A 26,265-nucleotide genomic window follows, 5' to 3' on the forward strand; every position below is an offset into this window, starting at 1 on the left:
ACTGTTGAATGGGTTGAATTAAGCTTTTGTGCAAGTTCTCAACTGTTACAGCACAATCACCATCAAATGCAGCCAGCAGCAAGTCATCATTAAGCTCAACAGGATGACCTGAATGTGGCGCTTTGCTTAAGTTGTAGTCACCTGATTCTGAAATTTCTGCAACCACCTTCGACATTTTCTTTCATTGAGAGACTCCGCACCGTAAACACCTTGAATGTTTCGTGTAGTTTCTGCTGTACTGTTGTCTTTTTTAAACTCATAAAGCATTATATGCCTAATGTGCTCCTTAGACACATCCATCTTCATAAGGATTTATTTGATTAATGAGCTGAAAAAGTGAAGTTGAGTTAGTTTATTTTTTGTCTGAACATTTTTATACACATCCTACTACATATTTTAGTCATTAAAGCTTTCTACAAGGAGAGAAATGATGATGAACTTTCCTATTAAATTTTTGGGATGACCTGATATATATACCGACAGACATTTGTTTGTTTTGTACTGGGCACAGAATAGGGGTTAGCGTGCCTGGCTGCATTTCCAAAGGTCCAAAGTTCGAGTTCTCGGTACGCCTCTGAAAATGTTATAGAAGTGATACTCAATCTCCTATTTGGTTAATAGTACCCGCACGGGCTACAATGGTTTGGTTTGGTTTGTTTTAAATTTCGTGCTAAGCTACTCGAGGGCTTTCTGCGCTAGCCATCCCTAATTTAGCAGTGTAAGACTAGAGGAAAGGCAGCTAGTCATCACCACCCACCGCCAACTCTTACCAACGAATAGTGGGATTGAACGTCATATTATAATACCCCTACGGCTAAAAGGGCGAGCATGTTTGGTGTGACGGAGATCCGAGCCCGTGACACTCAGATTACGAGTCGAGTACCTTAACCACTTGGCCATGCCAGGTCAGGATTTTACTGACTGGATAAATTTCCTTCTGTCTTTCATTTATATGGCAAACAAATCCTGCCATCAGTAGACCAAATGTGTCAAAAGTTCATAAATTAAGATTACGGACAATTTTTGTAGATTTATTATTAAACGTGTGTAAATTGACTGTTCTATTGTGTTAGTTGTTTACAGTTGTCAAAAAGAGAAAACACCCTTTGTAAAAAAAGAAAAAAATGTGTTAAACGGTTCATGTGGATGTACTTTGAAACTGATTTAAACTGTAAAATGTAAAACTATACAACGCTATGTGAGCAGAATTTGTCATCCCCCAAATCGCAAGAATGAAACATAGAATATCATCATCAGGATTCAGAACTCTATAAAAAATCAGTCACACGTTAATATTAAACTATAATGTTTAAGCACGCTTCCTTAACCACTCATCCATCACTAGGCATCAGATATAAAATATTCAGTATTCATCATTAAGTTTCAGAGTTGTATTAAGTATCATTTAAACACTGTAGCCAACATGATAAACTTTAAATGTATGTTTAAAACATGTTTTCCCACTCAGAGTCATTACTCAGTATTCATCATCAGGTTTCAAAGCTGAATCAAATATTAAGCATCATTTCAACGCTTTAGCTATCACGACAACCTAATATTTGTTTCAAATAGGATTTCCCATCCATACTTAATGCTCAGTATTCATCATCAGGTTTCAGAGCTGTATTATGTATTAAGCAGGAAATTTCAGAATGTCACTATAGTATATTCCCTTGTGTCATTGACTGACATTACTAAATAGTCAGCCAAGTATACTAAACAATAATTTTGTGATTTTATTTCGAAGGTAACTATTTCAATACGCCTATATCATTACTTTCCAACGTAAGTATTGCCATACCAATAGTACATGCTACATATAACCATATTACAATTTTTATATAATAATTTGAACTAAGTAACTGACTGGCACATTTTATTAAGTCCTTTCGTACATAAGTGTACATTTTACGTTAACGTATTTCATAAAATGACATGAAAGAACTTAAATTATGGTATTTACGAATCTAAGCTAGTTTTAATAAATTAACCTTTTCAAGTTTTACCTAGGCGGGTTTACATCTTTTTCTATCATGTTCATTACAATGTTTCCTTTTTCTGCTGTCCCAAGCTGAGACAGCGGTAAGTTTATGGATTTACAACGCTAAAATCAGGGATTCGATTCTCCTCGGTTGACAAAGTTGACAGCCAAATATGGCTTTGCGATAAGGAAAACACACACCATTTTCATGCTATATGAAAACAATTTAAACATGATATAGAATAGCGGCTTTTGTACCGACTTGTGTTAAAACTAATAAAAAATATTGGACAATTTAAAAAAGTTAATACTCCAAGTTCGTATAGTAAATAACGGGAAAGTGTCGAACCCACACAAACTTAGAATCGTCTGTCTATCAAAATATTTTAATAAAAATGGGCAAATGACCACGAAACCAACATAAATGGAGATCTCGCAAAATGCCATACCTCCATGTATTATCATAAGCCTTCTCAATGCCAAAGAATATTGATACAAAATGTTGTCCTTTGATCAAGTCGAATTAGGTGGTTCATAGTGGAGCGCTGTCGTCGGAACCCACACTGGGTGGGCGAGAGGATGTTGTTTGATTCGAGAAACCAAACAAGACAAACATTAATCATCCTGTCTAATGTCTTACAGAAACAGCTCGTCAAAGCAATTGGACAGTAGTTTGATGGAACCTTGGGATCATTCCCAGGCTTAGAGAAAAGTAGGACAATACCCCGGCGCCAGACATCAGGAAAAATATTCTCCTGCCAGATCCAACCAATGTACTTCTTCCAGACTCATGAAGAGCCTGTTTGAGTTCCACCACTGTAAAGGAATGATTATAGTCACAGAGACAATCAGCTCGAAAGGAAAGAGGTGATCGCTTGGCCCGAGTCTTGATGACTAAGAAGGTAGAGAATGAAGCAGAAATGCTAGATTTCTAGCAAAAGCTTTTACCTAGAGTATCGGCGATTCTCCAGGTATCAGCGACTTTCTGGCCATCAGAGAGCAAGATTATATTGCCCACTGTCCTTTCAAATCTTGTCCCATATCACTTTGGTGGTAGAAGATACGCTGGTTGTGAACTTAATCCAAGATTCCTTCTGTTTTGACGTCTTACCCACTGAGCTTTTGCACGAACCTGCTGCAAAGTGATGCTGTTCGAGAGTGTGGGATACCTACGAAAAATATTCAAGGCCTGTTTTTGAACCTTCCGTGCTATGTGACAGGCAGGATTCCACTACGGACAAGGATATCGTGGAAAACGTGTCGAGCTTTTAATAATACATTGAGCAGCTACCTGTATCACACAGTCAGTTACTGCTGCCACCCAGCCGTCTATCTATGGCTTACAGATGATGGGAGGATCAAGTTCTGCGAGAGCAGTGAAAGAGAGCCAGTTGGCTTAATCCAGCTTCTAACGGGGCACGCGGGTCGGGTGGCATGGACCATGGCCAGTATCTCTCAAAATTATATAAAAATGATCACTGCCTCGTGGGTTATTGTCAACCCTCCATGAAAAATAGGAGAATAGTGAAGAGGAGCACATGGAGAGATCAATAGCAGTAAAGAACTGACTCAATGTATGAAAATAAGTATAAAAGCCAGTACTGAAAAGAGAAAGGTTGTGATCAGAGAGCATACGCTCTACGGAGCGACCCCTCCCATGAAAATCAGCACTTTCCCAGAGGTGATGATGTCCATTAAAGTCCCCCAGGATTGAAAAGGGAGACGGCAACTGTTCAATGAGAGCATCAAGGTCTGATTGATCACATGTCTCTCAAGGCGACAGGTAGAGAAAAAAACAGTGATGGTATGACCCAAGGAAACACGGATGGCTACGGCCTTCAAGGGTGTGTCGAGTGCCAAATACAGGGTAAGTATATGCTGATCAACCAACAGTACCATCCTTCCATGCACTCGTCCATCACACAGCCTGTCATTTCTGTACATAGAAAACTGCCGAAAAATGACTGTATCGACAGGTTCCAGAAATGTTTCCTGTAAGGAAAGACATACAGGATGATAGGAAGTAATCGTAGCTTTGATGTCATCCAGATTAGAACGTAAACCTCGACAGTTCCATTGTACCAAAGTGGCCATTTTTATTTAAGTTTAGGCAAATTGGGTGAAGAACCTTTCTGTTTACGACCACGTCTTTTTTCTTTATTCGAGGGAGGTCTGTCGATCTCCATGGATCCTGCCCTGGGTAAATTGGGCAGGTCTTTGTAGTTGTAGGAGGATTCCAGCGACTGAGGACGTGAACGAATGATCGTTTTGCATCTTAGAACGAGAGAAGAAGATGTATCCAAAACCAAAGAAAGTGGATCTTGTGGTTTGCTGTAATTAATGTTAGAGGTGGGTGTTGACGATGATTTATCAATTTTTTTTAACCGTGAAAGTCAAAAGACTTTTCATATGGTTTGAGAAAGATTCTTTTGGTTACATAGACAGGTTCGTCTGCACTCTCACTGTAGTAGTGGAACGAAGTGCAGCAGCATACGTCCGAGATGAAGTGTTGGACAACAACTTTCGAGCCTCAAGATAAGTAATGTTTTCAATCGTCTTCAAATGCTGCATCTCTTTTGCTTCCAACCATTTAGGGCAAGAGCGAAAGTAGGATAGGTGAAAGCCATTGCAATGACGCAATGAGGGTCCGTTTCACACTCAAAGACATCGTGGTCCTTGCCACCGCAACGAGCACACGTCAAGGAACCATGACATGATGTCCTCGAGTGACAGAACTGCTGATACTGGAAACATATGAGAGGGTTTTGAATCTATGGCCGTACCTTGCAATTATGATAACCTGCCTTGATGGTGACAGATGGACGAGGTAATGTATGTGTTAAAATGAGGACATTGGTCAACATCATAATTCCATCTTTGTGGCTCACTGCAGAAACTCCTTGGGTAGAGAAACCAACGAGAATTTCCAACTATGGGATGTTCTTTCAATCCCTCTCAACAATAACTCCTCGTGACGAATCCAAAATAGCATGGGGCGTAAACTCAATAGGTATGTCCGCAATCGCTTTTGAATGTTAGAGAAGTTCACTGTGTTTAGATGTGGATGTGTCCACCAATATGTCACAAGATCGAAGCTTTTTGACTGATTTTGAAGAGCCAGCAAGTCCCTCTAGTCCCTTCTGAATGAAAAAGGGAGACGTTTGCCCTGAAGGTTTGTCTGAAAGAGGATGTAATATAAGAAAATGAAGTATAGGTGTTAGAGATGTTGAAGATTGCTGCTCAGAATCTTCAAGACGTAGTCGTTTACCTGTGCACTGTTTTTTCACTATTTAAGTTTTTATTTCGAGGATCCATAGTAAAAAAAGAATTTTTCGGTGCCCACTGACCCCACCCACCATGAAGCCCTACGAGAGGACGCACTACAATGCCAAGCAAGAAGACTGCAGCAACGCTAGGGATTCGTGAGCACTATACCCAAACACCAGCGTCAGATATAATGTCCACAACACCGGTTGAGAACATCTAACACTGGTACTTGGTTGACCCTAGCCCAAGTGGACCAACCGATTGACCCTAGAAGGCTATTCCAAGGCACCCCGTCTTCAGGAATTCATTGCCAAAGTGGAGTGTTGGAGTTGGGCCCCTCAACCAGGATTCTCTCCTCCCCTTCATGGGTCACCATGCACGGCAAACATATTGGTGGATGTTTAGATCCCAGATGAGGTAAACTGAAACAACAGAACCTTCCCCGGGAGGTCTCCTCACCACGTACAGGAATCCACACTGAATGGCTAGGTTAAGGGAAAATATTTAAAAAATATATATGTAAACTTTGTGCCTTAAGAAAGGCATTTTGAAAATTTAGAGTCTCACATCAATTTCTTCCTTGTAAACTGTAAGCACACCAACTTTTTCCTCTGTAAGTTGTTCATAGATTAAGTTCTTTCTCTATAAGATGTTCGCAAATCAGTTTCCTCCTCTGTTAGATACTCGTACATCAGTTTTTTCTTGTGTAAGCTGTTCGGACATCTTTTCCCACCATCTGTCATTTTGAACGACTGTTACTAATAATATACAACATCAATAACTGGAGGGTAGCATACAATTACGTGAACAGACTTGGAGTCATGATGGAAAAGCAAAAGGTGTAAAACAAACCCTTGGAAACAAGTTGAAGAGAGCCAAGAAAAAACTCCCGACACATAACACGTTTAGTACGCGAGAAATCAATCATTCAAACTCTGATTGGTTGAGGTTCCCCCATCCCTGCAGGACAACGGTAGGTGTTCAGATTTACAATAGTAAAATCAGAGGTTCGAGTCCCTTTAGTGAACATAGCAGATAGCTATATGTGGTTTTGCTACAAGAAACACACACACACGAACTGACTGGTTGGGACTGAATGCCGAGTGGATGGGGCGTGGCCTGCCCAGTCCCACCCGTAGCTATGCCAGTATTAGCGCATGTACAGTTACGCTAACGTAAAATAATAGCACTTCCCTCAGTTAAAATTACCTTGCACTAAGCATAAACTAAACACAGTAGCAAACATAACATTCATAAAATGCATCGTTTAAATAAGTTTTCCTAAATTGCAAGACATCAGGCATAAAATATCCAGTACTTATCATCATGGTTCAAAGAGTTGTATTATTCATTATATTTATAAAACACTGTAGTCAACTCGATAATCCTGAAATGTACAGTTTTAAAGAGGAGTTCTCGTCCTCTCCTCAATCACAAGGCGTCAGGTATGAAATATCTAATATTCATCATTAGGGTTCAGATACGTATTATGCAACAATGAAATAGTGAATCCAGCAAGATAATTCTGAACTGCAAATTTAAAAACTTTTACTTTCTCTCATCAATTACAGAGCATCACGAATGAAATATCCAGCATTAATCGTCAGGTTTCAAAGCTACGAAGAGCAGCAATTAAACATTGTAGCGAAAATTACAACCATGAAATTTACTATTTAACCAACTGACACTTTGTAATTGCAATGCTTACGTCGTACACCTAAAACAGATGGAATAGACCAGAGATTATGGAACAGTTTGTACAATTTCTCAATAACTGGTAAAACGTCTCTTTTAAACAGAGGAGCAAGAGCTCAATAAAATGAGTAAGTAGAGTAGAGTGAGGAGCAGATGACTCACGACTCAGATGTGACTCACTAATGGCCAAAACAAATTACTTTAATACTATTAACGTTAGAAAACGTATTCTGTAAAACAGGCAACATAAACCTTTTAAGTGCTTAAGTAAAACTAATAAAGTTACGATCTGGAACTTTATTTGTTCCTTATTACACCCTATAAAGGACAAGTTGTTATAAAAAAACTTCCCTATTTATAAATAGATACCTTAAAAGTGCTGTTATTTAGCTGTTGTGCTATAACAAAACATTAACAAATAATATTGTTAGTCTTTATCTTCATCATGCACGTACGCAGAGAGAGGTTCGAGGGGATTATGCTGATCCCCTATTTCTGTGATGTAAAATAATTATGCTTATATACTTATAGCAGGTGAGTATGGTAGTTAATACTTTCTACACATTCTACATTCTTCTTATGAAGCATAAGCACTTTTTTGGCAAGAAATAGTTGCATGCAGTGGTTACTGTTAGTATTTTGTAATTGGAGTCTGAAGCCGTATTGTCACTGTCATGTTTTGTAGGCCGGATTTTTCACAGTTGGTGTCTGTTATTTGTTGACGATAAATTTAAACAATAAACAAACAGAAGCACAGTTCCACCTATTTTAAATTACTTTATTAAAACACTTATCTTTTACCATTTTTTTCTGTGGGGGCAGGCCCCCAGCCCCGTGTAGCATTGGTATGTTTCGTGCAGCATATGTTTTCGTTTTATCTCACAAATTAAAACCTCTCCCCCTTTCAGACGTTCTACGTACAGGGCTACTCGTAAAACTTGTATAATTTTTTGTAATTATTAACCCTCGAGCAACGAGAGGATAAAAGTAGAAAAGCGAAAACAAAACTCAGTAAATGTATCCGCAAGAAACAGGATTTTCTCATACGATTTTTAATGCGGAGGTGGTTGAATTTAGACAGTTTTCAAAAACATTCTACAACATGCCATCTGTCTCTCCCATCTCATTATGAACTTACACCTCTGAAGAAATAATCCTCATTTTAACCTTCGTTAATGACTCTTACCTTCCGTTTCTGAAGTTCACCTACACAGTTTATTAAAATAAAACCGAATGAACGTGTATACCGAAAAATTGGCTTAATGCCAAATCCGATTGAACAGTTCGATCGTTTTTAAGTACGACGTTCGAACCAGGTATTAAACTTTGCAAATTCACAATGCCACCTGGAGAAAGAAGAAGACAGAAATTTCATGAACAATAGAGAGAAAATATATTAAATAATACACAATACATACAAATAGTCTTTCCGCTATTCTAACACCTCTTTGTAAGAAATTGTTGTTGTTCATTCATTATTAAGCACGAAGCTAAACAAAGGGCTATTTGTGCTCTGTCCACCACAGGTATCGAAACTCGGTTTCTAACAGTATAAGTCCATAGACATACCAATTTGCTACTGGGGTGCTTATTTAAAATGCATTAAATATCCTACCTACAGTTCTAGCCTCGTAATCTGAGGGTCACGGGTTCGAACCCCCGTCGCACCAAGCATGCTTGCCCTTTCAGCCGTGGGGGCATTATAATGTGACGGTCAATCCCACTATTCGTTGGTAAAAGAGTAGCTCAAGAGTTAGTAGTGGATGGTGATGACTAGCTGCCTTCCCTCTAGTTTTACACTGATAAATGAGGGACGGCTAGCGCAGATAGCCCTCGTGTAAATTTGCGCAAAATTCCAAAAAAACAAACAGTTCTAGCCATGTCAATGTTACCAGGTAAGAAATACCTTTAATGCAGGTGTAGATCTGAGATTTTCAAAGTGGGGGATTCAAAACGAACGAATATCGGAGAATCTGAGAGAGATTACCCCCGTAAAACTGAAATACTTTGCCATTTTAATTCTAAGTCCTATTCCTATCGGCAAGTTAGCAATAAAAAATGCGAACGATTAGGTTCTCTGTTGAAACTGTCAATCCTTACGAACTATTTATGAATTCTTCATATGTAACGCATACACAGACATGTGTGTGTATCGAGAAATCTTACCGTAAGTACATGAACACTATAAAAAAATAGTTTTTCAATTGAATTTGATAAAATGATGTTTGCTAAACCTAGTGTTTACGCGCTTTATATAGCCGGATGAACTGTATTTTACTTTACAAAGATTAATTTGCAATATTAGCTTAATGGTTGGATTAAGGTCTAACATAAACCTCTTACATTTATCGAACCCCAAAAGACATTTTTCGGATTACAACCGAAAACATCGTTATCAACGAGGACATGAAGATGATTGGAAAGAACAACCGAAGTATTCTAAACTTCCTGGAGCAGCGCTGATTTATTCTGTATACAACAGTTCGATCATTATTCCTTTTATTTTGAACTATTACAATAATCCATTCACAATTTATTTCAACAAATTTATTTCACACTTTTAAATTATCTTTGAATCTAATGTTTAATCCCTTATGTTCAGAGGTATGTATTAATTATAAGTTTAAAACGTTACACACATGTAAAACGGTGACATTAAAACCCTTAAATCCACTACTGGAAAACGAAATTCTCATTAGAACGAAACACAACGTCAGAACATACAGTTATCTAAATAGTCGCTGAAACACATTAGTGATACGCCCCCCAGTGGCAAACCGGTATGTCTATGAAACTAGAACGCTAGAAACCGTGGGCAGATCACAAATATGTCATTGTGTAGCTTTGTGCTTAACTTGAAACAAGCCCCAAGTGATACACACATATAGAAACACAAACAATGAGTAAAGACAACTAGATAAGTAACTTATTAATAAACATCCCAGTGGCTCAATAATAATAATGTGAGAACATAACGCTAAAAACCGCGTTTCGCTAACCGTGGTGGGTACAACAAAGATAGCTCATGGTGTGGCTTTGTGCTTGATAACAAACAAACGTTGTTGATAGTATGGTACATTATTGTAGATACTACAAGACAAAAGTAAATACGTTGAAATGCACTAGCAATATTTTTTCTTTATAGAAATTAGCACATTCTGTTTTAATATTGCCATAAGTTTAACACTGTGTTAATGTGAAATGTTGGTTCAGATCCCTTGTACTAGTGTTCACGATTCAGCCAAGATGTTTGACTGCTGTTTGATTTTTTCAATTTCCACGTAAGCTCGTACAATAGTATTCATACCAAACCATAGCTGGAAGTGTTTCATTGGCCAGTGTTACCTTCTAGATATGGTTTCAACACAATTATAGCATACTTGGGATCACAGTCTTGCCTGGAGATGATTCTTTGCCCAACAGGTCCTATACATGCCAGCAGTCGGAGGACCCATAAAGTGGCTCTCAAACACTATCGACTGAAATGTTGCCCACACTTGTATCATGCCTCTTGTACGCTTCTTTGTAAATGTCGTATGTTGATACCCGTGATATCATGTTTTTTCTTTTTTCCTTTTTTTGCCATTGAACAAACAAACTATCGTTGACTGTTGTCAAACAATTTGAACTCACATACATTTGTTTTGGGCACCCTCAGCCAGTTCTTCTTGTCCAATTCTTCGAAGTCTGATGTCCTTTTTCAGCCTTTTTGTTTCGTTGTATCTCCTGACTTGTTGCTTTTAGTGTTCCTAAAGCAATGCGATTAATTGACACGTATACTTTAAGTAATGTCATTCACAAATTTTCTATCAGATCGTCGTATACCACGTAAAGAATACGCCCACAATTATTTAAAATTACTTTTGAAGAGTTTGGGCTCTCTACTAACACTAATTTTACTATCAAAAGTACTAGCTTCAAGCAGTTTCTTCTGTTTGTTTGTTTTTGAATTTCGCGCAAAGCTACACGAGAACTACCTGCACTAGCCATCTCTCATCTAGCAGTGAAAGACTAGAGGGAAGGCAACTAATTATCACCACTCACCGCCAACTCTTGGGCTACTCTTTTACCAACGAATAGTGCGATTGAACGTAACATTATAACGCCCCCACGGCTGAAAGAATGAACATGTTTGGTGTGACGGTAATTCGAAACCGCGGCCCTCAGATTACGAGTGGAGCGCCCTAACCACCTGACCATGTCGGGCTAGTTTCGTTTGAAATATTAAATTGTGTCACGTGTAGTAATGTTAAAAGAAAATATATGTCGATCAAAAAAGTAAAGTAAAATCAATATTTGATAGAATAGGTGTAAGAAGAAATATTCCTCTTCCCATATTCTCAGGTTTATCATGTTACGTTTTTCATAAAGTTAAAAAACAAAACAAAAACCTTATTGCCATTTACAGATCATTGGATAAAATTAGTCTAATATTAAATAAAACTGAAGATGAAATAAATTTAATGAAGAAAACAGCTATATATAAATTTCATTAGGAATACGATCGCGCATAGATTGATCAAGCGAGAAGAAACTTAAAATTTGGAATAAATGAACATAAGCGAAATCGTTAAATACAAAATTGCAAACTTTGCATTACTGAACATTTATATAACACTGCACATATCATCTAGTGAGAGAAAACGGTTATTTTAGCTTAATTGAATCTTATGACGCTAGAAATATTAGAGAAACCAATGAAATGATAAAATACACTAAAGTCAGCTTGGTCTTAAAGAAAGATGAAGGGTTAGAAAATCAGAAATTAGGTAGGTGGTGTATCTCAAAATGGCTGGTATGGGTATTAACACTTTTATTGATAAACAGAGAACAACGTTTCGACCTTCCTATGTCCATCTTCAGGTTATTTATTCTTTGCTTATCAATAAAAGTGTTAATACCCATACCAGCCATTCTGAGATGCATTTTTATTTCAAGTGGGATTTTCGTCATCAACAACAGGTAAATGGTGTGATAGTATTTCTTGAATTAGAAACTAGTAGTCACATGACCATGGACTTTGTACATATAAGGCACATAAAATTTATTTTTCACACTCTTAAAGGTGACGTTAAACCACGTTAAAACATGTAGAGTGACTTCTCCAGTCGTGGATCAATTTAAATAAAGATTTAATTATCTTATTATAAAATTTGTTCGTTTGTGGATTTCAATATTTCACATGGAGTAGCTTCCCTCAGCCAAAATATTGATTTCTACGTTTGTCACATGTCGAGACAGATCCAAGCGCATGCATCACATCAACGCTGAGATTAATATGACTATCTATATATACTTTTATAGGCATTATGCTGGTGTGGCAATCTGACTGATTAGACGACAACCAATCACAAGATAAAGTATCAGCACGTGAATGAATTCTGGTGCAGTTCATATTCATGGTTGTTGTTTTTTTTCCTAAATAGCCATGAAATTATACAACATAGCTAAACAATATGCCAAGATATTCTCGGCTGTTTTATTGTTAAGTATCTGGTACTGAGGGATTGAGAAAAGGCGATGTACATCCTCACTTAAACACACCTTTAAAATACCAGAGGAGATAAATCTTTAAACTATTATAACGTTTATACGTATTTCAACACTACTTTGATAAATCAGTCAGTTTTAAAACGGAAGTAATATACACTAGATCAAAATTATTTTCCACGATTTATACTCGTTTCTTAGTTTCAGCTGTGGTTGTTGTTTTTTCTTTCAATTTTTGCGCAAAGCTACACGAGGGCTATCCTCGCTAGTCGTTCCTAGTTTAGCAGTGAAAACTAAACGAAAGGCAGCTAGCCATCATCACCCACCGCCAATTTTACCAACGAATAGTGGGATTGACCGTAACTTTATAACGCCCATATGGCTGAAAAGGCGAGCATATTTGGTGAGACGGGGATTCGCACCTGCGACCCTAATATTACGAGTCAAACGCCCTAACCACCTGATCAGACCCCTAGCGAAATACTCAACATGAAAAGAGGAGGCACATTAATATTTATATATTGCTATTTTAGTGCAAACTACACAATAGACTATCTGCACTCTGTACACCACGGATAATCGATTCACAGATTTTTGCGTAGAAATCCTGCCCCCCGCTAGTACAGCGGTATGTCTCCGGATTTACAACGCTAAAATCAGGGGTTCGATTTCCCTCGGTGGGCTGAGCAGATAGCCTTTGTGGCTTTGCTAAAAGAAAAACACAAACACACGCGTATAAATCCGCAAACTTACAGCTGATCCACCACGGAATTACACGGTGTCACTTTATTTAATAGTAATCTTAACTTTTTAAAAACAATAATAACACATATTTCTTTAAGCCTTAAGATAACATTTGACACAGAAGTGCTTGCCCAAGAAAATTTTGAAAGACTTAAACAGAAATAAAACAATTTTTTGTAATTTTCCAGTTCTGAATTAAAAAAGGAAAAATTAATTTGCACAAAATACTGATAATTACCAACATACAGAAATGAATGGAATATAATTACTAAGTAACTTGAACTAACATCATAAACAAATATTTATTTATCTAATTTCTTTTCAAAATTAAGAAATTTTAAAACGTTTAAAATCCTTATATAGAAGAAATAAAAAATACTGTATTTTTCAAATTATAGATTAATTTCAGGTTGCCTATTTGTTTTTTTTGGAAAACTGAACAATGAGTAATTTGAGTTACATATTATAAAACGTAACGTCGAGCTATCGGGGTGGTCGTTTTCAAATAATAGTCACTTTAGCCGTGGGAGCGATATATTATGACAGTCAATCCCACTATTCGTTGGTAAAGAGTAGCCCAAGAGTTGGCGGTGGGTGGTGATGACTAGCTGCCTTTCCTCTAGTCTTAAACTGCTAAAATAGGGATAACTTGCGCAGGTAGCCGTCGTGTAGCTTTGTGCGAAAATCAAAAACAAACATTCAAAAAAAAAATCTCAGACTTTTAGTTCTTGTAAACAGAAGCCTTAATCTCCTGATTCGTGTTTGTGCGTATCATTTATGTTACTTCTTCGTATCGGTTCAGATGTTTTTCTTAAGATTATTTTTCTTTTGTAGTATTTCAGATTTTTTTTTCAGTCCTCCGGTGGTACAGCGTTAAGTCTACGAACCTACAACGCTAAACTCAAGGGTTCGATTACCCTTGGTGGACTTAGTAGATAGCCCGATGTGGCTTTGATGTAAGAAAACACACACAGATTTTTTTTGAAAAAGGGATTGCTAAAATAAACTAGAAAAACAACTTAACTTTAGTAGTAACTTTGATGAAATATACAAGAACAAGTAGAAATGTATGGAACTTAGCGTTGTTGACAGTTGGCACGTCTGTTTTGTACTACAGTAAAAATGTGTGTAGAAGACAGATGTTTCTGATAAAAAGGTGAGGAATGGCCTGCACGAGTACTATGGATGTCTAAAGTCAGAAAAACTGTAAGAGTAGGATATAAACTGTTGATACGGTGAGTTAAAACAACGTCAAAAAAACTTATAAAACATTGGGTACAATCTTTAGGCAGGTAATTATTTCGAGTGAATTACAGTTAACCCTAATGTACTGAGCAAAAAGAGTAAGAATTTTCCTCTGTTTATCATGTCTTTTTTTCTTTAACGAAATCTAATTTGATACATCAACAAACAAACTCTAGATTATTAGAAATAGATCAGATTCCAGACAAATAAACATAACATGTGCTAGACACCAAACTTTTACACATACCACAAACTGGATAGCAGACAAATAAACATAACACATGCAAGACACCATAGTTTTAGACATAACACAAATTGTATACCAGACAAATAAACATAAATGCTGGACACTTATTTGTTTTGGAATTTCGCACAAAGCTACTCGAGGGCTATCTGTGCTAGCCGTCCCTAATTTAGCAGTGTAAGTCTATAGGGAAGGCAGTTAGTCATCACCACCCATCGCTAACTCTTGGGCTACTCTTTTACCAACGAATAGTGGGATTGACCGTCACATTCTAACGCCCCCACTGCTGGGAGGGCGAGCATGTTTGGCGCGATGCGGATGCGAACCCGCGACATTCAGATTACGAGTCGCACGCCTTAACGCTCTTGGCCATGCCGGGTCATGCTGGACACCAAATGCTTTAATGTTACGCATTCCAGATACTAAGTTTTTTTGCCAGATTAAATGATTTGTCATGTTTTAGCAAAACTAAATAAATTATCCAGCTTTTGCCAGATTAAAAATAAACTGTCAGAATTTTTCACCAGGATTAAATGAACGAAACCGATGAGTTGCAAATAATAAACGCAATGCGTTTTATATTTAATTGCAAAAACACAAGTTTTTAACTTACAAACATGATGGCAAAGAAAACAAACTCAACTTACGATATCACTATAGATAACATATCACGTTTGTTTTCACATCTACTGGAAATATATTTGTTTGTAAGATATGCCTATTGATCGATAGTTTACTACAAATATGTATATTATCTTTCAAAATTTAACACATAATACAGCGTTGAAAAAAAATCCATTTTATGGTAGCTTTACGAAATTTGCTCATATTTATTTTGGAAAATTATTCAATTCACTGATGTATATACGACCCTGTAGGCACAAAAGAAAGTATATGTGTGTTTGTAACGATAATATCGGGTTTCGATACCAACGATAGGTAGAGCACAGACAGCTCACTATGTGGTTTTGTGCTTATATTCAACAAGAAGAAGAACTCATTTCACGTTGTCATTTCAGATAATAAATACTTTATTTAATCTTTCTGTAACTATTTCCAATAGTCCATAAATACATCAAGTCAGTGAATCTATCCCGAGTAACATAACAGTAAACACTGACAGTAAAATAATGGAAAAGCTAACGAATTTACAAAGACCATCTTACCTTTAAAATATGCTAATAATAAATATTAATGAGGCGCAGGTTGGCCCTGCAGTTAAAGCTCTTAATTTCGGAGCAGATGAGCCATTCTACTCCACTTGATACCACAAAATATTTCCGCATTTTAAGTTTTGGGTCAATCCCTAAACATGGTTTGATTTGGTTCGTTTTGAATATTGCACAAAGCTACACGAGGGCTATATCCGCTAGCCGTCCCTAATTTTTCCTATAATTGTTTAAAAAGTCAAAATGAAAACTACGAGTACTACTGCAATAACTCGTAAAATCTATGCTACCCGTGACACAGAGGACTTTAATTTTTACAATATTTTAAATCTTTATTAAACGCGAGTTCGCTGGCTTCTCTCATATTTAAAACATATTGGCGTGATTTCTACACAAAACCCCAGAAACGTTTTATCAGTTACTTTTTACGTTTTTGCTAATCACTCAAGGAGTTTCATATGTTACAAACATCTCGTTTTTCTTAACTGTCACAGCTAAGCTCCAAATGAATTGTTTGTATTCTTGCACGTAATAAATCAAAACGTATTGATAACTAGAATTTTAATGTTTAAGACAAAAAATGAAGTACTGGAAAAAATAAAGTTACAGAAAAATTACATCTTATCTACTAACGTGCCTATATAATGTTCCTTATTTGTGCTGTTAAAACAGTTGATATATTTTACCGAATCGTTTCTTTGGATACTTAGATTCTAAGCATATTTACAAAATTTCATGCTAATAAAATGTTAGTGGGGGTGAGAAGAATCCATGAGATATTAGGTTGTTTATAAAAAGAGAATAATTTGCCTTAATTAACTTATTAGACGTCAATAAATTACATTACCCCCTTGTGCAAATTAATTGAAACAAATGGTCATTTTACAATATTTTCAGCATGGCGGCTGGTGTACGCTCACTGTACCTGCTGATTTTCTTTAATAGTCATTTTTTCACACAAATGGCGTCATTAGCTGTGTTTTGCAGTACGGTCGATCTATTTTTGAGATATATGACGAAATTTTGAGGAATATTACGTTATTCGAAATTGCGTTAGAAGGGCAAGGAAACCAGTCAAAAAACAACTTCTGACTAACTCAATGAATAAAAAACGGTATCAATTGGGTCTAAAATACAAGAACTGGACGCAAGAACAATGGAGGAAGGTGTTATTCAGTGACGACACTCATTTCTTCGTATAGGTTCAAAGAAGTCTGCATGTTCGCAGATCTCCAGGTGAGAAACTTCGAGAATCTCACATCAATCAGTTCGTAAAACATCCCTTGAAGAAGATGTTTTGGGGCTTTTTCAGCTACTATGGCGTCGGAGGCTTACATATCGTAGAAGGTATGATGCGAGGACCACAGTACATCGCAGTTTTGCAGAGAAGAGTCGTTCCAGAATTGAAAAAGAGATTTCCAGTTGGATCTGGCATTTTTCAGCAACATCTGGCTCCGTATCACACATCGAAACTTGTGAAGAATTTTATGACTACAACGCGAATAAAGATGCTGGGCTAGCCTGGAAACTCTCTGGACTTAAATCCTATTGAAAATCTTTGGGTGATTTGTAAAGAAAGACTTCGGGGAAAAGACTGTACTACGAAAGATAAGCTAATTGAGGCCGTAATTGAGGTGTGGTACCGCGATCCAAAAATTAGTAAAAATTGCAGTCAACTCGTAAACTCAATGCCAAAGCGAATTAATGATCTTCTGAAAAATAAAGGCAGTCATATTATGTATTAATTTGTAATTTTTGGATTCTCAAAAATAAAATGCAAAAATTGAAAAAATCGTAATTTTCCGTCTTGTTTTAATTAATTTGCACAAGGGTGTACATATGTCTGATAATGTTATAGCACTTATTAAAAGGTTTGTGTTCTGAGTTTTTCAGCTCAAATGTTTAATTTAGCACTAAAATGTATAAGATCAGATTACTGTCAAATCTATGATCCTGAAATCCATGGTTCGAAACTCGTTGACTTCCCGCACTTTGGGGTTGTGGATGTGTTATAAAAATGACGGCCAAATCCCAATATTTAATTAGAGTAAGAAAATAGTTGGCGGTGGGTGCTACTGACTAACTGCCTTTCCTCTAGTCTATAAATTGTAAACTGGATACGACAATGTGAAGAACGTACTTGTGTAGTGTGCGCAAATATCCAAAATCAACAGTACATAACTGCACAACGCAGCAGTGACTGTTTACTGTTAATATTTGCATAAAAATGTTGCTGACTTGTTCACACGCATTTCGAAGACAGTGATGTTTTGTTGAGAGGTTAGGTTTGTATAGATTGGGTTTTAATGGCTTTAGGTTTTTAACAACTGCATTTTATTGCCTTTAGATTTGTACAGATTGGATTTTAATGTCTTGAGCTTTGTGTAAATAGTGTTTTTAATGCCATTAGCTTTTTATTTGAATGATGCAATATCTTTAACAGTGCGTTAATGGTTTCTTTTAATTAACTGTTTTATGGATAAGTGCTATTTTGAATTGTCTTCATATTGATAACAATGGTGATCTAACACATTTAGTTTTTATCGAGCAGATTTTTTTGTCATATTTTTCGCTTTGTGTGAATGCTATTTGTTACAGAAATTCGGTTTGAAGTATATTTTGTTATAACTTAAGACGTGGGCGACGAAACATGAGTTAGAATAGGCTTAATAAGCATATCTGTATCTATATATAAAATGGGAATTAAATCTTCATTTGTTGTAGCTACGCTGAAATATCCATTAAAATAGCTGAATATATACTACTATTCGTATTCATTATTGAAAACACGTCTAGTTCATTATGCAAGTAGTAAACAAGCGAGGAGAACGTTAGATGTTACCATGGTGACACAAGCTGCCACCATTGGTACGCGGGCACAAACAGCTTTTCAAGTTGAGGCTATGCCATTGATTGTTCAAGTAGCAGATTGCCCTTATTTTTTTCCTTTTAGTCATTCCTGATCTTAAAGAACAAGAAAAAATAATCAAAAGCGGAAATCTTAAGAGATAAGACCAGACTAGCTCTGTAGTAGTGACTAGCTCTATAGTAGTTTACAGAAAAACAACAACAAAAAGTCAGTAATATTTCAGTTGATTGACAGCCTAATAAACCTTTCAATCGATATATTGAGTTATAACTAACACTGCAGCTAAGCCTTAAAAATTGTTCCTTAGGGAATTCTTTTCAAAATTAGCAACTTTAAGAATGTTGAGATTATTTCTTTTATACACCTATAGAGAATAGGTGTTAGAATAAGTGTTAACCAGTCGTACCGGTATAATTCCACACGTCGTACACATCAGCATGATGAAATAATTTAAACGTAACTTATTTGTTGTTGAAGTTTGTCCTAAATTAAATCTTTGTTTCAGATCTGCAGAGATACTTAAAAAAAAACAGAAGTGTCTTTAAAAATTGTTTAACTTAATTTCATATTTCTGTAAGCCTGTTTTGTCACTGAACAAAGCCACATTGGGTTATCTAATGTATCCACCATCTAGCCTGAGATGTTAGAGCTGTGAATCCTTATACCTACTGCAGTCTCACTGAGGTCTTTTAATCTATTAAGGATATAAAGTGTTTGATTTTCTAACTCTAACATGTCAATGTTGAAATAATTCGATCTTTTGTTTATTTGAAGTTGATTTTTTTTACTCATGTCCGTAACGATCTGTACGCTGAATACGCCTGGGTCCAAAATATTTTTTCCTCTGAAGAAAATATATTAATATATACAGATTTATCATAACAGCCAACAGGAGAAAACAGTAAGTTTGAAATGCTTAAAGATATAAATGATAGCGATCATAATTATACCCATACTGTGACATTATTATCTTCCGAAAATATCAATACCACAATGATAGAAAACAGACCAATTCTCTGATAAAATATAAATTAAAAAAATTACACAAAATACGAAACCACTCGATATAGCACACTATCTAAGTTCTACGTGTAATAAAATATTGTTACATTATATTCAGAATGTATAATACATAAGATCATCAACAACTCTGAAGAAATAGAAATTTGGTGGCGGACGTCCACACAAGTAAAGCTTAGTATTTTACTCTACTATATGCAAACAACAAATTCAGAACAAATAGGTGACAGCATTTGGTATTTGAGATGAACATACTTGACTTCACATTAGAGATTAAAACTGATTATTTCTTATTTTTACCTGATCTGGAGTTTTACCCAAGAAATTAATTAGTTATTAGCTTAACTCTGAATACAAGAACATCAGAAACATAGTAAATGCATTACACATACACACTAAGAAGGATTTGGTTTGGTTTGTTTTGAACTTCGCGCAAAGCTACACGAGGGCTATATGCGCTAGCCGTTCCTAATTCAGCAGTGTAAGACTAGAGGAAAGGCAGCTAGTCATCACCACCCACCGCCAACTCTTGGGCTACTCTTTTACCAACAAAGAGTGGGATTGACCATCACATTATAACGCCCCTACGGCTGAAAGAGTGACGGGGATCATTAAAGAAACAAATTTATTATTTAAAACTAAAACATTAAAGGCAAATGAGTACATAGGTAGGTAGATATATAAGTAACTGTTGCTATTAAGACAATATCTATCAACATAACTCTTATATTTTAAATTAAAGTACATTTTATAAACATATGACAAAAACTCAATCTGTGTACAGTCAGAGAACAGAAAGAAAAAAACTGTTCAATCAATAAACAATTACAAAGAAACAAAAGCAAAACTACAACCAGATTTTTAAAAAAAGTATGCAAGGAAAATAGAAAGTATAACTAGAACAATACCAAGTATATAAGACTTTACTCATGTAATTCAAAAAAAATGTTTCGAGATATTCCTGTCATAATTGAGAGGCCACAGAACATATTTGATATTCAAATAACAGATAACTTACCTCTCAAGATTTAACCCTTACGTAGCGGTAAAGACTAGAGCATAATAAATAATTACGTTCAATTACTTTAACTCAGTGAAATCTTGCATCATTTATACTACGTTGCACTCAATGTGTGTGTACAGATTCGTGACAATCTGGAATTTAACCATCTCAAGAAAAGCATTTCAGTGTGTGAGAGAAAATATTTGTCCTCTGATTAGTAAACTGATTTTCTGCCTGAGTTCTGAAACTTCGGTGCACAAACACTAAACATGAAATTATATAATCACGAGTGATTAATGATGTTAAATTTTCGGATACGCAGCAGTTACGCTTCAGTTTAACAACGTTTCGTTCTTCAGAATTGTCACTAATTAATTCAAGATATTTTCAGTTATCATGTCTTCTTGTTAGCCCGAAAACCTGGAAGATGTAAAATTAGCTTGCGACATAGAAAACCTTATTAAATAATTAGCTTGGAATACAACATATGCCTCTAGAGATAGTTGGACAGATATTAGTAGTAAAATAACCATATTCTTCGAGTATGGTTACGTCCTCAACGGCCTTAAAATCGTTAAGTAATATATAACAAATGTGTTGGCAGTCTTTACTGTTTCAAAGATTAAACACCTATCGAAAATATAAAATAAAAATGCTAAACATTAACAATTACTTTAAGTTTTTGATGGAGAGGGTAACGTAAGTCAAAAAATAACAAGAAATAACACGAAATTCAAGAACGATAGAAGTTGTGTGGTAGGAAAACTGAGAAAAATTAATTATATTCATCAATGTACAAAACAACTGGCTTATACAAATAGAATGACTGCAGGCAAATATTGGTTTTAAGCCGGCGTGTGTGTGTTTTCCTTATAGGAAAGCCATATCGGGCCATCTGCTGAGTCCACCGAGGGGACTCGAACCTCTGATTTTAGCGTTGTAAATTCGTAGACTTACCGCTGTAGTTAAGCAGGCGTACCAGGCTAACTGTCCCCCGCTGGGACAACGATAAGTTTTCGGAATTACAACGCTAAAATCAGGGGTTCGATTCCCCTCGGTGGATACGGTAGATATCCTGATGTGGCTTTGTTAAAAGAAAAACATAAACACACCAAGTTGAAATTATTTATTCTAAAGATAACTACAGTAGTGGCAGTAGAAATAATTTCTATTACCCGCTTTCAATACCCAGCTCTCAACGTTCTTTCATAATGTTTCACAGGATTAATTAACTGACGTTCATTGGCTGCAGATGTGTCTTACGGGCCGATGTTGAAACGCAAGGGGTCAAAAGTATGAAGTGGATAAAACACAAGGTTCGTCTCTTCATACCAGCCTAATGGTGACTGTTGGAGTAGAAACGTAAGCTAGATTTGTGTATTATTGCAGTAGTAGCGGCCATTTTATTTTCGTTGCATTCCTCCACAGACAGTACTAGCAAACTCGCTGAGATATATAAGGCGTTTGTATGTACTCCCCTACAATTTATGCATATTATGTTACTGAATTTTTTTCATAAGGACGTGGTGCCATCTAAAAATGTAGTTAATGTTAACTTACATCAAAGACAATATATGCTCAATAACAGCAATAATGGGAAGCGAAAGGGGTATAAGACCAATATACCTCTTATTCCAAACTATCATCCCACAAAGTTTATTTGAGATTGGCCTAGTGACCTAACAGTAGTTAAATAAGGGACAAACAGACACACATTTTTGCGCTTTATGTGTACAGATGTTCCAAGTAAAACTATTATTTTAATGTGAAGTAGTACATCTGACTGTTACTTGTATTATGATGTACCTAGTACAACTATTATTTGTAAGGTGATGTAGTGCATATAACTTGTTTATATAAACATGTACCAAGTAAAACTATTATTTTTAAGGTAACATAGTATGTGTGTGCTTCTTATAGCAAAGCCACATCGGGCTATCTGCTGAGTCCACCGAGAGGAATCGAACCCCTGATTTTAACGTTGTAAATCCCTAGACTTACCGCTGTACCAGCGGAGGACTTTACATAGTATATATAACTACCATTTTGAAAATTATGTGATATACATAACAGTAGTTTTTTTTAAGAGGACACAGCATGTATCATCGATATGTTTAAGGCAATTTACTTTTTATATAAGTGGTGTGTTTTATTTAAATGAATTAGCCATTAATTCTTTATTTAAATTATTGTAAAAGACGTCTCTGTTGTTCTTAATGTGATGAAAAACATATCGCCATTATCTTAGTTCAATAAAACATCGTTTTCATTGAACTTTGATAAAAAAAAAACATACAGCATACAGTTGTCCGGCCTAGTGGTTGGTATATCTAGTCAATTATCAAGGAATTCATGGTTCATATCCAATTGCCACAAAAAAAACAACACTTTCCGCACTTTGGGATTGTGAGCGTGCTTCAAGAACGATGATTAAATCCTACTGTTCCATCAGATTGTAGTGACCCTAAATGTGGTAGTGGGTGTTGTTGATTATCTACATTCCCTCTAGTCTATCAATTCAAAATCTGAAACACTATTTGTTGATAGTCCTCGTGGAAATCTGAAGGAAACAAAAAGCACAAAAACACTAGATAATCACGGATTTTCATAATGTCGAATAAGAATTAACGTTGTTTATATTTCTCCTGTTATGTAATGCTTAGATAGAATTCGTGAGCTTTAAAATAGTAATTTGCAAGGCTAATAATACATCCAAGAAACCACTGGCAATGTGCCCATCAAACGTAGTCAAGTAAACAAAATCTACCAAAAGACCTTTCCTACAAAATTACCATGAGTGGCGATGCTTACGATTTCAGTGATTAAGAAAACAGTATATATCTTAGACTTTAATGTATTCTCACTTACTGACAAACTTACTGTAATTAACATTTTCACATATGAATATCTAAGAAAAAGAGTGCTTTCAAATCAGACTTAGGCTTAACCACACTGTCTAGAACTAAATATATTGTTGTTTATTAAATATTTGATATGGTTCACAGTATCGGTTTTCATAAGCAATGAAACTGCCCACGGAGAGAAGGATGCTATATCTAAGCCTATTTTTAAGGTTGTCGTATTGAGATTTGTGTCTTTATTTCTGCTTGTACTTCAGTTATGCGGAAACTAAATATTGTATTATTGTTCTCAGGACTTAAAAGGTAATAAAATACACAATACGGATTATTTTTTTTCGTTGTGAATCCATAATTATAGTTACAGAACTGATGTGTTTATTGTAGGAAGGATCACGTACATAACAATGTGCCAATCCTGCTGTACGACTTCATAACATTCACTCATGCTGCTTTGTGTTTAGCTGTTGGGTATTGTAAATGTTATCAAAAATTTGCATTTAGATCAAACTTTCAAGAGCATGTGGAAGCAAATAGATTTCTACAATCCTGAACAAGCAATATGACGATAATTTCCTCTTCAGTTAAAATGAATATATTTGGGATAGTATGAATCTTCTGTAGAAAAAAACACAAACAACTTTTAAATATGTGTGAATCAAAACAGTCTAAATGTCAGGAGTAGAACAAGCATTCAACGGTTTTTGATTATTATTTAAAATTGAAGGCACAGATATGATTACTAATAAAAAATCTATAACATGATTCCTGCCAAGATAGGTTGTGATTAGCCTTATGTTGCACGCCAGAAAAAAAAACAACAAACTGGTAATGAACTCTGTAGTTATGCAGAGCTTTTATGATTAGCTTTATGTAACATGCCAAAAAACTACCAATGAACTCCAAAGTATGCAAAACTTTACTCATTAATTTTATGTTACGTACCAAAAAACACCAAAAAACAATAAACTTTATAATGTGCAAAGTAGCTTGGAACGGGATTTACTATTATATATTTATTTTAATATCAATGTTTGTTCTAGTTAAATATATATTTAGAAATGAATGTAACCTATACTGTTAAATGTGTATTGTGCAAGGCCCGCCTGTTTCCTAAATTTGTAGAAAATTCTCGAGTATTAGAATAAACAATATGTTTTACGAAAGCACTAGCTTATTGTTGGACCAAATGAAATTTCTAGAGCCTTGCTTTAACATTTATAAACTGACATACCAAGAGACAGTGTATATTGTTGGTTTGTTACAGTCAGTATAATATAAACCTCAGAAGATCTAATCAGGAAAATACAGATACTTGATCAGGAACGTTTATAGATTTCAAAAATTACAAACTGTTTAACTTCAGCAGATTGACCTCAGGTATTAGTATTTTACGAAAACATTTTATAACTTCACCTGCAAAAACTAACGTGTGATCAGCGAAAGCTAGTTAGCTTCCCAGTTAAATGAATGGTACCTATATGAAGTTAAAATTAATTCTCTCATCGTGAACCCTCGATAGGATATCAAGGAAGTTCTGGATCAGATAGAAGACTCAATGTTGTTTATACGTTTGTAAAACTTTTGTGTATAAATCATTATTTGTAATAACCAGTATTAATATTTCTATAATTTATTGTATGTATATTAAAATATATTTATATTAAAAGAGAAAAAGTTTTATGTATCAAACTGGTTGGCAAACAACATAAATTTGATACATCTTTACAAATAATTAACTTTTAAATTTAAATTACAATTTTAATCTGTTTCAACCTATTTGGAAATTTAATACACAACATAATAAATCGAAAACTCGTTCAGGATAAATTATAATATGTAACATAACAAACTAGGGATTCGTGTCTGAGATCTGAATTACAGACAAAATTCGTTCCAACTTCAAATTCAAATCATAACTCAACTTACATTTATCAGTGACAACTCATGTCTGATTATCAAGGTTTTCTTGAATTATACTCCCTCGAACAACTAGAAAGACATAATAAAAATCAGTTGCTCGAAATTGCCAAAGTATTAGAATTAGAGGTTAAAAATTAATGAGAGAAAATAAACTAAAAAAGCGCATTATTGAAATACTAGCCGATGATGATTTATTGTCTGAGGAAGGATCAGATGAATGCTCTAGTGTCCCCACATCAATCAGAGTTGAATGATAAAGATAAGTTAAAATTCATCTAAAACACAAACATCTCGAGATTGAACAAGTCCATATCAAAGCTGAGACAGAGCAAGCATGTATCAAAGCTGTAAACATCTTCAAGCCAAACAAGCCCGTATCGAAGCCGAAAATTAGAAAGAACAATTTCATACAGAAGCCTTGAAATAAATAAAAATTAGGCTCAACTTCGATCGACCAGGGCAAAATGACAACTTTGAACTTAATCGATATGTAAAAGTATCAGTATTCAATGAAAATGAAGTCGATAAATATTTCCAACATCTTGATAAGATTGCCCAAGCCTTGGAATGAACCATCCAAAAATGGTCATTATTATTACATATTGTTTTAACTTGTACAGCACAAGAAGCTTACGCCACTCTCTCTTTAGAAGACTGTATGGTTAAAACAGTTATTCTCAAAGGATAAAAGTTAGTACCAGAGACTTATCGCCAAAGGTTTTGAGGCTTATTTTGATTGATGGTATAAGTTTATGCA

General features: G+C 35.5%; 1 protein-coding gene across 2 annotated transcripts in view; it reads right to left on the reverse strand.

The window, feature by feature from the left end:
- LOC143222324 (suppressor of lurcher protein 1-like) overlaps positions 1 to 26,265 on the reverse strand; it is a 293,085-nt gene that overhangs the window by 198,600 nt on the left and 68,220 nt on the right. The window contains exon 2 of one of the 2 annotated variants that reach the window (XM_076448703.1): positions 25,515 to 25,577. The exons of the other annotated variant lie outside the window; for it this stretch is intronic. The gene's annotated coding sequence lies outside the window, so the exon portion shown is untranslated. The remainder of the gene's footprint in view (positions 1 to 25,514; positions 25,578 to 26,265) is intronic. 2 annotated transcript variants of the gene reach the window in all.

This window comes from Tachypleus tridentatus, chromosome 8, assembly GCF_004210375.1.
Source record: "Tachypleus tridentatus isolate NWPU-2018 chromosome 8, ASM421037v1, whole genome shotgun sequence".
Taxonomy (NCBI): domain Eukaryota; kingdom Metazoa; phylum Arthropoda; class Merostomata; order Xiphosura; family Limulidae; genus Tachypleus; species Tachypleus tridentatus.